Genomic DNA, 9,557 nt, shown 5'->3' on the forward strand with positions numbered 1-9,557 from the left:
GCTGTCGGTCGACCCAGGCGCCGGGCGGTCCGCACCGTCGGCCGGCGCCGGCGGCTCCGGGTGGAACGACCTCCGAATCTGCTTGGGCGGCGCGCCGGCATCGGAGTCCGATGTCGCGGCGAGGACGCGCGAGCCGGCCCGAAAGGCGAGAGGAGCCTGAGGTGAGCGGGTGTCGCTTCCGGGAACCCCCGCTGCGACAGGTCCGCTGGATTGATCATTTGCTGGGGCCTCAGGTTTGAACGCCAGCTTCAGCTTCTGCGGATACGATGTTTTCGCATCAGGGTTCCGCGCGAAGCGTATCCCAGCCTGCCGACACCGCGCCGCCGGCGACCTCGCGACCAGCGGGGGTGGCTTCGCATCAGCTGAGGGGCGTGCCTGCACAGCCCGACCGTGTCCGGCCGTCGCCTGGCCGCCGCAGGGCGCGCTGCTCCTGCGCGCCGCGCCCGTCGCCGCCTCCTGCTGCTGCCGGCCACCGCCGTCCTCGCCGGCAGCCGCACGTCCCGGCCATCCCCGCAGTCCAGCTGGACGGTCACCAGCGCTCAGGCAAACTGGCTCCGGTTCGGTCTCAGCGTCGGCACTACGCACCCTCCTGGGCGACGGGTCATCCAGCCGCGGCCGGTTCCGCCCGGCCAGGCTTCCGTTGGAGGACGCCGCCCTCTTGCGATCCGCCGGCGGACCCGGACCGCTGCCGGCCCCAGTTTTGCCGGCGGCGCTGGCGGCGGGGCGGGTGGTACGCCGGGCGCGCGGCGGTCCGGTGGTGGCGCCGATCACGGTCAGCTGGCCGGAGATCTCCTGACGGAGGACGGCCGTGCCGCCGGCGAGCAGCGCGCCACCCGCCGCCGCCGCGCGCCACAGACGCTCCCGGCCGCAGCCGCGCACGGAAGACGGTGTCAACACGAGGCCACCGTCGGGCGAACTCGTCACTGTCAGCTGGCCAGCGTCGAGGCGTCGGTTCAGCGTGGCCAGAGGTAGCCGCAGCAGCCTGCCGGCCGCGCCCGTCACGTCCACGGCGGCGGCGCGGCCGGCCGGGTTCTGGAAGCGGCGCCCATCGGCAGCCACCACCTCCACGTCGTCGGCCGGATCCAGTCGCCACGGCACGTCCGACTCCAGCGCGCTCCCCGTCAGTGGCAGCAGCGCGCCGCTCTGCAGCCGCACGGCCACGCACTCGACGGTGGCGCCGCCCGTGGTCGCCGGACGCAGCACCACCACGTCCGCCACAGACGCCATGTCCACATGAGCGGGCAGCGTGAGCCGGCGCGGCTTCGGGCGCGGCGGTGGCGCCCCACCGTCCGCCGTCGCCGCCGCCACGCACGTGTCGGCCGGCGGCAGCGAACGCCGCCGCTGCGGCGTCACCCGGCCGAAGGTGCGCGCCGCGTGCCGGCGGCGCGTCGGCAGCGGCGGGTAGCACGCCGAGCGCAGCGCCACGGCGCGCCGCAGCTGCGGCAGCCGCCAGTGCGGCCGCTCCATGAAGCAGCTGCCGCCCGGCCGGTACTCGGGACAGTCGTGCACCTCATGGAACAGGCAGAACGGCCGGACGGCCGTCAGCGAGAAGTGGGGTAAATGGACGCACGCGCGCCGGCGCTCGGCAGGGGACACCGGCGACTGCCCGGCACACAACGGGATGGACGCTGACGCAAGTTTACGACACGTACCATTCTTGTCGTCGCCTTCGCCTTGGGGACGAAGTGTAGCCTGCGAGGACTTGACTAATGCGCAGGCGGCGTCGCGACCAACATCCGATCCCGCATGTTTCTTTGGATCAGGTTTCGTTCTAGTACTCGACTGTGCGCTATCGCACTGTTTCGCTTCGCTCCCTGCATGACATCGCCGTTCGCCGGCCGTGTCTATGTGACGTGATTGGTTCTCCAATTTGGCGGGCGAGGTTCCGCCTGGGCAGGTCTTGGGCTTAACTTTCTTGTCAACATCTGGCAATGTTGCAGTATAAACACCGTCCTCATTAGATGAGTCAGTAGACGGATGAAATGCCATCTTTCTGCCTCGCCGAGATCTTCTGGGCCTACTAGAATGTTCATTCCGGTCTTTGACATCTTTGCTCCCGCTGTCCTCGACCTTAATCTTCTCCTCCGTTCTCTCTCCCAGCACCGGCGCCTTCACATCGCTGGGGGCCTCATCTCGCGCGTCCTGGCCATTTAACCGCCGTGCTATCAGCTCACATATCCCACCACTGGCAGCGCCACACTGCAGCGTACCTGCGCTTTTCATCGCAAAGGTGGCGTGTGAGCCCTTTGCGATCGATGCCTTCAGCCATGCGCGGCGATCACCGTTCGGGTCTCCATCAAGTGCAGGCATTGCACGGTCGCACGGTCGTTCTGCGGATATTGGAGAGCCGTGCATAGCGTCAAGCTCTCCGCTGGATTCTCGTGAACACTCGTCCCTTTCTACCACTCCCGGCCGCTCCGCCCGTCCAACATCGTGATCCGGCCCTGGTGGAGGCTTCTGAAGATCTGTGAGTGGTGTTCGCCAGCGTGTGTCCTTAGACACTGTGCAGGCCACTTCCAGCACGTCATTTGGCAGGCGGCTGGTCTGTGACACAGTTGTGTCGTTTTCAGGGAGCATGTCCTCCGTCTCTGCATGGTGCATGCTCTCCGCCTCTTCATGTAGAATGTTCTCCGTCCCTGCATGGAGCATGTTCTCTGTCCCTGCATGGAGCGTGTTTTCTGTACCTGCATGGGACATATTCTCTGTCTCTGCATGGAACATGTTTTCCGTCTCTGCATGAAACATGTTCTCCGTCTCCGCATGGAGAATGTTCTCCGTCTCTGCATGAAGCATTTTCTCCGTTTCTACATGAAGCATGTTCTCCGTCTCTGCATGAAGCACGTTCTCCGTTTCTGCATGAAACATATTCTCAGTCTCTGTATGGGGCGTGCTCCTCCTTTCTGCATGGAGCATGTCCTCCGTCTCTGCATGGTGCATGTTCTCTGTCTCTTCATGTAGGATGTTCTCCGTCTCTGCATGGAGCATGTTCTCCGTCTCTGCATGGAGCGTGTTTTCCGTACCTGCATGGGGCATGTTCTCTGTCTCTGCATGGAACATGTTCTCTGTCTCTGCATGGGACATGTTCTCCGTCTCCGCATGGAGAATGTTCTCCATCTCTGCACGAGGCACGTTCTCCGTCTCCGCATTGAGACTTCTCTCCGTCTCTGCACGGGGCAAGTTCTCCGGCTCTGCATGCGGCATGTCTTTCGCCGCTACATAGCGTGCGTCTTCCGCTTCTGCGCAGACTGCGTCCTCCGCTTCGGCATCGAGGGTGCCTCCAGACTCTGTGTAAATCCTATTTGCCGCTGCATGAAGCGTATCCTCGACGTTTTCACTTGTCTCCCACATCTCCGCATGGGACCCGCACCCCACATCGGCATTGTGGAACGTGCCCTGATCGGCAGCCCCAAATTTTTCGATAGACGCGACTGTACACACATTCATACCAGTGCCAACGACTACGTCACCTGACATACCCGTACTGTTTTGAGGAGGGGATACGCCCAAGGACGCAGTCTCAATGACTCTGCTCCCAGACGTTGCTGGAATTTCCCGGAGCATGCTTTCGGCTGATGCTGAACATCCTGCGGGGCTCTCGTCCTCCGACGAGACTGCATGGCACTGTGCATTAGGGGACATCAAAATATGACTTCCGAACATGTCCAACCCCAACGCATCTGTCCCGGCAATGCTCTGATCCTCCAGAGTGTCCGGACCCAGGCACGCCTGAACCTCTGCTTCGCGGCTGGTGGAGCGCTCGACCTTCAGCCCGCCCTCCGGGAGCACCTCCGACAGAGCCGCCGAGCCGCCCACAACATCCTGCCGTCGCGTGGCAGCGGCGAACGCCCTCACCGCGTCTGTCGCCGGTCCGCAGCCAGCATTGTCCCAGAGGCCAACGTCGTCGTCTGCACGCTCATGAGGCTTCAAGTCCACTTGCTCATCAGTGATTGGATCTGTCTCTCGGTCAGTGAATGACTCCGGTTTTTGGTCAACGGCGGGGTCCGTCGGCTGGTTCCGGATATAGTTCACTTGCAGATACCCGATGGAGTCCATCTGCTGGTCGGTGGTGAGCTCTGGCTTCAGGTTTGCAGCGAGGTCTGACTGGTTAGCGGCAGGGTCCGACGGCTGGCTGTCAGCTGAGTCCATCTGCTGGTCGGTGGTGAGCTCTGGCTTCAGGTATCCAGCGAGGTCTGACTGGTTAGCGGCAGGGCCCGACGGCTGGCTGTCAGCCGAGTCCATCCGCTGGTCCGTGTCTGAGGCTGGCTGCGGATCCAGGACAACCTGTGGCATCGCCCGTCGCTCTACCAGCTTGGACTCAGGGGTGGGGAGACCGTCGCCGCCCGGTAACGGCGCCGCGCAGACAGCGGCCACGGCGAGCAGCGCCCTCTCCCGACTCACCAGCTCGGTCGTCACGCGGTAATCCCGCCTCCGCCACGCGTCCAGGCCGCCGCGCACGGCGTCCGAACGCACCATCCTGCCGAACGCGCCGCCCCGCCGCGCCGCAGCCGTCACCTCCGAGCCGCGCACGAGAACCTGGCGGTGACCATCGTACACGAACTGCGCGCAGTCGGCGTCGCGGCTGGGCGTGTCCCAGGCGCGCCGCACGCCCAGCGACTGGTGCATGACCTTGCCGAGTGGCAGGAGGTGGCCGGCGCGGTGCACCTGCAAGTCACGCGACGAGCGGGGCGGCGCCAGAGCGCGCGGCGGCCGCAGCAGCGCGTGCAGCGGTCGCCAGTCGCCGGTCGGCGCGTCCTTCGCGGCTGCCGCCGTTGCCACCGCACGCGCGGCACGCAATTCCTCTGGGGAACGAAGTCCGAGCCAGACCTGCTTTTCCAGCACCGTCTTGAACTTGGGCTGCGTCGGGTCACGATCAAAGTGGACGGGGGCCTGGGTTGGCGGCGGCGGTGGGACCTCCTCCCGCCTGGGGTCCTCCATCGGCATGAGGCAGCCCGGCACGGGAAAGCTCAGCTGCAGCGGGCCCTCCCCCGCCAGGTAAACGTCCAGGGTGTTGCTGCGGAAGATCCCGTGCGGTGGTGGTGCTTCCTCGCCAGAGAGCTGCTCGGAGCGCTCGGCCAGCGTCGCACAGGGCGGCACTTGCACCAGGTCCCCGGGCGGTGGAGAGGCAGGTGCGAACGCCTCGCGCGCCAGCTCGCTAATCGCGCCGTACCCGCAGTGGGCCGAAACCTCCTCCCTCTGCACCGGCTGGTTGGAGCGCCATCCCGTCACAAGCGGAGTATCCCACGTGGAAGCCGGGTTAGCGGCCGTGAAAGCGAAGCGGCCCCCGCCGGGTGTGGAGTAGCGCGCGCCAGAGCGTACCGCACCGGTCCTCCGCAACTGCTGGACCGACGAACCCATGCGGCGCACCTGCTGCTTCTTCTCGGTCAATCCACCACCCGGGCAGGTCCGCCCTGTCTTGACGCCGTCGTCCGCTGTCAAGGACGCCACGTGAGGCGCCTTTTCCAGAGGCCGGCGTCCCAGCAGACGACGCGGGCCTGAAGCATCCTGAGGTGCTTTGGTGCCAGACACGGACTTCTGATCAATTTTAAAGCAAAGTTTCCGGTTAATGACCTTAAAGGACTTCGCGCCGGACCCCTGACTTCCACTTCCTGCACGTACAGAACGTGCGACCAGCAACGGCAAGCCACCTTTCCGTCCTTCGTATGTCACAACACGTGGCGAGGGCGCAGATCTTCCCACATCTATTGTGATGCTCTTCAGTGCCTTCTTTGACGGGCTTCTTGCCATGGACGTCTGATTCAACACACAGCTGTCTACAACCTCTCCGAAAAAGGTTCTCTTTTGCACGATTCCCTTGCGTCGCCGCGTCAGCGCCACCTCCGGCAGCAGCACGGGTGGCTCGTCGTACACGCAGCCGGACTCGTCGTCACCGTCTATTGTGATGACCTCTGGTTCCAAGACCGGTGGGCCCCTGCTCGATTTACTGCTGGGCATGGCATCTGTGCTCCTCCCAGGACCAGTAGCATCCTCATGTGGCTCACTGCATGCAGAGTTGGGCACTTCAGGCAGCAAAGTTGGTGGTCCAGAGGACAAGAGTGACAGGTCCTCAGAAAGCACTGTGAAGTCCAACACATCCATCTCCTCAGCTTTAGCATCATGGCCGCCTTTGGCAATGGCAAGATCATTTTCAATGGTAACAGCACTATTTTCATTTTGACTTTGCACTGCTGGCAGGGAGGAGGTCATTGCCAGATTTTCTTCATGGGTGTCTCCAATAGGCTCCTCACACTCACCTGTCAATGCAGCATCTTCATTGTGATCTTGGCATGTTAGTAGTGATGAAGACATTGTCACATCATCATTATGATTGTTCATAGTGGGAGGAATTTGACTTTTACCATTCCAGACACCATTTTCATTTTGAGATTCAGCTGCTGGTGGTATCACAGACATTACCAGGTCCTTGCTGTGGATGTTTTCATTTCCACATGCACCATCTTCATCAGTCTCTGTATTGCCACCTCCTTTTTCACCCTGGTCTGTTGGCCCTGATGAAGGCATCACCAGGTTGTTGCCACATATGTCTTCTGAAGTAGGAGTGTCATTTACAACCATCATGGTGCCATTTACAGCTTGGTCTTTGCCAGTTGGAAATGATGGTGCAGACCAGTTTCCATCATCAAATGTTTCAGCACCTAGCAAAGGCTTTGATAATGCCATTCTACCTCAGTATAGCATGCCTTTCTTGCCTTTCTTGCCTTCAAGATTCAATTGCTTCATAAAACAGGTCAGTAGCTTGCAACCACCATGTCACAGCTCTTCATGCATTGACCCATTCATGTTGCTAAATCCTCACATGACATCTCTTACTTGATGCCTTCAAGCATTGGAAGATACCTGTAACCACAATTAACATTTGAGTGTTACAATTATACTTACATCTGCAGCAACATGCTAAAATTCATACAGCATGAACAGAACCACCAATCACAACCCACCTGTCATATAATACATATGCAGACTGGATGTCATTTCCACCAGATGTCTCGGAAACTGGGGCTAGATATCTCATTGCAGTTGGGGTCTCAACACTTTTGAAGCAAGATCTAGAGCTGTTTCCAGTCTAATATATCTAGCATAACCCACAACCTTAAAGTAATCTCTTGGAATCCACATAGGGTCTACAAGTACACTCTATATGCTATATGTACACTCTAAATGCTATAATATTATCAATGTAAACATTTATATTGCAATCCAACTCCTTCCTGAACATAACAGTTCAATAAACTTGGGTTGCACAGGGACATTTGCACTATTTATATGTAGTACAAAATCCATGTTTATGCTTCCAAGCAATCAGACACTTTCCCATTAGCTAGGAAACTTCAGTTCCCACTCTAGTCTTATTCAGCTAGTGTATCATTACCCACTCATCCAAACTTATTGTACTACTTTAGTTCAAGTTAGTCTCCATACCAAAACACACCACAAACACATAATCCATGGTGCAGACTGCTGAACATTAAGGACAAAAATTCCTGGTGCACAAGCAATATGACAAATATAACACCAATCAGCGTAGGAACATAAGACATTAAATCATGCCCCAAATGCATTACTTCCACATGCATATCACAACAAAGGTCGCCACAAAGTTCATCAAACCTACACCACACCAGCATGTGCTTTATCGCTGTAAAATGCAAACATTTACCATACGATCCCACGGCTTATTTGGTAATGCAAATCCCCCGTCCCCGCATGAGACAGATGCTGGGGGCAAACCAGGGCAGACTGTATACTACCCGTGGGGACTCCCGTCCGGGGAATGTATGTAAGAAAATAAGTATGAATGAACTTACCGCCGTGCAAATGCCCACTGTCCGTCAAACGCTGGTTACGTGCAAATTTTGCAAGCCCTCCCAAATGACATTTCGCCCTACTCGAACGAAACTGTCGCTCTTACCAATGCTAGCAGCTTTTCAGCAGGTATTTTACCATGCCTGTCCCTGTATCAAACTGGTTCCTCCTTTTAACACTACTTTGTAACATAGGATTACCAAGGGGCCTCTTTCAGCTGGCATCGCCAGGACTGTGTCATGGGACAACGCCTGAAAAATCTGTAACCGAATTACTGTAACAAGAAAGCATGGATTTTAACACTATTTGCATGGTCAAAAGGCTACTAGCAGTATAATAAGCTACCGAACGTCCAAATTGTTTGACAACCTTGCAACCTCCCGGCCACGGCTTGTGTTCGCTATAAGCATGCCGTTGCACTTATTTTCGCAGCTTTGGCCTAATCATTGGCTAAGACACCGTTTTACAAAAAAGGGTTCGCAGCAGAACGCTAAGTTTGAACATAATAATGATTTTCTTACAGTTCCAGGCACCGTGCTCGAAAATGCTCGTATTGCGCATGGAATGTGGTGCGCGTGGTTGTCGTGGTTGTGATGGTTAGGTTCGGGTGGTCTTCGTGTGCTCATCGGTATCAACGTGCCAGTTAATTTCTTGTCGAGACGTAAAGATGCGATCGTTTAAACGGTGCGACACAAGTTGAACTGTACTACCTACTAAGAGCACGGACCACAGAGTAGGAAGGGTGAGCGGTAAGAAAATGTTTCTTTTCCGGCGGTCTCGATTTGAGAGCCTGTCATGTTGGTGCGTGTTGGCGGTGGTACGCGTTGAACATCGTAGTTTTGCTAAAACTGATACTGGCACATTAAGATGTGCCGGATCTGACGCTGGTATAGGCTCACTCAAAATCAAGCTAGGCCACAAGACGCTAGATTTTCCAGTTATTTTTGCATGCAATTCTTTGGGAAACATTTTTCCTGGCATGGCCTTGCAACATCTTAATTCCTTGAATTGCTGACATTTTACAATGCAATTGGGGGGTCAGGGTGTACTTTCCTACATAACATGAGAACAAATCATTGTACACCATTTGTAGTGTTGAAGGCAGGACATATTATAAATAATAAAAACAGGTAGATTCATGCCCTTACCTTCATTTTTTTATAATTAGGATGGCGAGCTCCTGAGCGCCTCACACACACACACACACACAGCAGCGGTGACACCGGCGCCATTACTGTGCGCGGTCGCAACATTACTGGACATCAAGCAGCATTAAGAACAATAAAAATGTATGGGGCCAAGGCAACAAGAATCCATGAAATTCAATCCTTGATGTCAAGGGGATGATGGGTTGCAGGAGGATTGGGTGGGGAATGTAAAGCAAAATGAGAACATGGTGGCTAAATAAAAGCTCAGTATACAGCACCTATATATATATGGCATGGAACATGGATGCCAATGGGATGCTGGGTTGAAGGGGATGTAGGGTGGGGAGGTTAGCTTAGCTTAGCTTAGCTTAGCTTAGCTTAGCTTAGCTTAGCTTAGGTTCTGGTTTATTCTTGGTTAGGTTAGCTTAGCTTAGCTCAGCTCAGCTTAGGTTCTGGTCTATTCTTGGTTAGGTTAGGTTAGGTTAGGTTAGGTTAGGTTAGGTTAGGTTAGGTTAGGTTAGGTTAGGTTAGGTTGGTTGGTTGGGTTGGGTTGGGTTGGGTTGGTTGGGTTGGTTGGGTTGGGTTGGG

Source organism: Pollicipes pollicipes, unplaced genomic scaffold (genome assembly GCF_011947565.3).
Source record: "Pollicipes pollicipes isolate AB1234 unplaced genomic scaffold, Ppol_2.1 Scaffold_3447;HRSCAF=4054_pilon_pilon_pilon, whole genome shotgun sequence".
NCBI lineage: Eukaryota > Metazoa > Arthropoda > Thecostraca > Pollicipedomorpha > Pollicipedidae > Pollicipes > Pollicipes pollicipes.